Consider the following 3350-nt stretch of genomic DNA (forward strand, 5'->3'; position numbering starts at 1 on the left):
AAACTGTACTCAAACACTGTACCAGAGCATTGTCCTTAAGCACTCCCAAACACTGTCCCTCAACACTGTACCCAAACACCATTCCTGAACACTTACCTCAATACTATCCCTGAACACTGTACCCAAACACTGTCGAGCTGAAAAATGTGTTGCTGGAAAAGCGCAGCAGGTCAGGCAGCATCCAAGGAGCAGGAGAATCGACGTTTCGGGCATAAGCCCTTCTTCAGGAATCCCAAACCCAAACACTGTCCCCAAACACTACACCTGAACATTGGCCCTAAACACTGTATCGAAACACCGTCCTCGAACACTCTATCCAAACACTGTACCTGAACACTGTACCTCAATACTGTCCCTGAATACGGTAGTCGAACACTGTACCTGAAAATTGTATTCAAACTGTACCTGAACACTGAACCCAAACACTGAACCCAAACACTGTCCCCAAACACTGTCCCCAAACACTGTACCTGAACACTTTACCTGAATACTGAACCCAAACACTGTCCCCAAACACTGAACCCAAACACTGTCCCCAAACACTGTCCCTGAACACTGTACCCTAACACTGTACCTGAACACTGAACCCAAACACTGTTCCCAGACACTGTCCCTGAACACTGTACCTGAACACTGAACCCAAACACTGTCCTCAAACACTGTACCTGAACACTGAACCCAAACACTGTACCCAAACACTGTCCCTGAACACTGAACCCAAACACTGAACCCAAGCACTGTACCCAGACACTGTCCCTGAACAGTGTACCTGAACACTATATCCAAACACTGTCCCTGAATGTACCTGAACACTATATCCAAACACTGTCCCTGAACACTGTACCTGAACACTGAACCCAAACACTGTACCCAAACACTGTCCCTGAACACTGAACCCAAACACTGTCCCCAAACACTGTCCCTGAACACTGTACCTGAATACTGAACCCAAACACTGAACCCAAACACTGTCCCCAAACACTGTCCCTGAACACTGTACCTGAATACTGAACCCAAACACTGAACCCAAACACTGTCCCCAAACACTGTCCCCAAACACTGTCCCCAAACACTGTCCCTGAACACTGTCCCTGAACACTGTCTCTGAACACTGTACCTGAACACTGTACCTGAACACTGTACCCAAACACTGTCCCTGAACACTGTACCTGAACAGTGTCCCCAAACACTGTACCCAAACACTGTCCCCAAACACTGTCCCCAAACACTGTACCTGAACATTGTACCCAAACACTGTAACTGAACACTGTACCCAAGCACTGTCCACGAACACTGTACCTGAACACTGCCCCTAAATACTATTTCCTGGGCACAGTGATCCTGCTAATCCAGCGGTCACTCTGTGCCCACTATACTCCCAGCATTGTACACCATCATCATCCTCTCTGTCCCAGGTACTGTCCCAGTGATGGATCAGCACTGTTTGCTGTAACTGTTCCCCACTCCCCATGTTCCTGTTCCCCAGGCCATTGGACCCGTCCTCCCTGTATACTGACCCTCTATCTTAATGCCGTTACTCCCCCTCCACGGATTCTGCAAAGCGAGCAGTTAACAGCTCTGACATAAGAGCTGAGCTTAGAATCTGGATCTGGGCTGGGACAGTGAGGGAGGGGGACTGGGGTTGTGGGGGTACGGGTGGGGGTGGTCAGTCAGTGGAGTGAGTGATGAGCTGTGTCCCTGGTCAGTGTCTATCCCCCACTGTGTGACAACACAACCCTCTGGCTGTTAACTGCATTGTGTAAATCTGTGGGAGGAACTGATCACTTTTTAAGACCCTTCAACTGGGTTAAATCTTTCAGCTCACCAAACTGCTCAGTCCAGATGAGCTGGGACTTTCTTTCCCTCCAAATTGGTCCGAATGACCCACAGAAGGTAAGTGTAGCTTGTCCAAATGCATATCTATGGAACCTTTCCATGTGTATAAATGTATCTATTTATATCTTAGAATACATGCACCACGTATGATATATACACATATATTACAAATATGTATTTGTATGTGACTGCATATATAAATGTGAAAGATGTATGGATAATATGTAATGTTTATGTGGCTATGCGTACCTGTCATTATTTACTTATGCATGTTCAAACATGTATAAACCTATATAAATGTGTATAAACACATATGAGTGTATACTCCCATATATAAGTGTTTCTATACAAACAACAATGGAGTGAATTCATGTGCCCCCATGGTTGCTATTTGACTGATGGTGGGGGTAACATCTTGGAGTTTTACAGCATATAAAGAGGCCCTTCAGCCCGTCAGGTCTGTGCCAGGATCAAAAGGTCATCGACCGTAATTCCATTTTCCAGTGCTTGACCTGTAGCCTTGTATGTTTGGCATCTCAAGTGTTCATCAAAACAGTTCCTAAACTTCTTGAGTTCTTCACTCTACCATCCTTTCAGGGAGTGAATTCCAAACACCAACAATCCTCTGGGTGAAAAGGATTTTCCACAAATCCCCTCTGAACCTCCTGCTCCTTGCCTAAACACTCTGTCCCCTATTTATAACCTGCTGTTAATGGGAAAAGTTTCTCCCGATCTACTCTGTCCATGTCCCTCAGAACCTTCTGCACCTTAATCAGTCACCCTCCTCAGCCTTTGGTGCTTTGAGGAATACAGTCTATCAAATCTCTCTTCATAGGTGAATCGCTCCAGGCCAGACAGCATTCTGTTGAATCTCATCTGCACCCCCTCCAGTGCTAACACATCCTTCCTATCGTGTAATAACCAGAACTACACACAGTACTCCAGTTGAGGCCTGACTAATGTGATAAACTGCTCCATCATAACCTTCTTGTTTTCAGATTCAATGCTTTGACTAATAAAGGGAAGTATCCCATGTGCCTCGTAACCACCTTCTCTCCCTGTCCTGCTGCCTTCGAGGATCTGTGGAGATGTAGACCAAGGTCCCCCTGAGCCTCTGCACTTCCTGGTGTCCAGCCTTTCATCACATACCCCCTTGCCTTGTTACTCCTCACTAAATGCCTCACCTCACGCTTTTCAGAATTAAATTCCATTTGCCGCTTTCAGCCCATCTGACCAGCCCGTCTATATCATGCTGGAGTCTAGGCCTTTCCTCCTCACTACTGACCACACCATCAATGTTCATGTCATCTTATTGAGCATGCTCCTACATTCATTAATGTACACAACCACTAGCAAAGGGAACAGCACTGAACCCAAGGGACATCACTGGACACAGGCTGCCAGTCACAACAAGACCCTTCACCCATCACTCTCTGCTTTCTGCCAATCAGCCAATGTTAGATCCAATTTGACAAACTGTCCTGAATCCCATGAGCTCTTAACTTCCTAACCAA

The 3350-nt window shown here is 46.3% G+C and overlaps 1 long non-coding RNA gene across 1 annotated transcript in view; it reads left to right on the forward strand.

The window, feature by feature from the left end:
• The first annotated feature begins 1818 nt into the window (after nt 1-1818).
• Nucleotides 1819-3350, forward strand: part of LOC122547645 — a 9060-nt gene continuing 7528 nt past the window's right edge. Inside the window, exon 1 of the long non-coding RNA XR_006311052.1 lies at nt 1819-1893. This is a non-coding gene — a long non-coding RNA (uncharacterized LOC122547645). The remainder of the gene's footprint in view (nt 1894-3350) is intronic.

This window comes from Chiloscyllium plagiosum, unplaced genomic scaffold (assembly GCF_004010195.1).
Source record: "Chiloscyllium plagiosum isolate BGI_BamShark_2017 unplaced genomic scaffold, ASM401019v2 scaf_14457, whole genome shotgun sequence".
NCBI lineage: Eukaryota > Metazoa > Chordata > Chondrichthyes > Orectolobiformes > Hemiscylliidae > Chiloscyllium > Chiloscyllium plagiosum.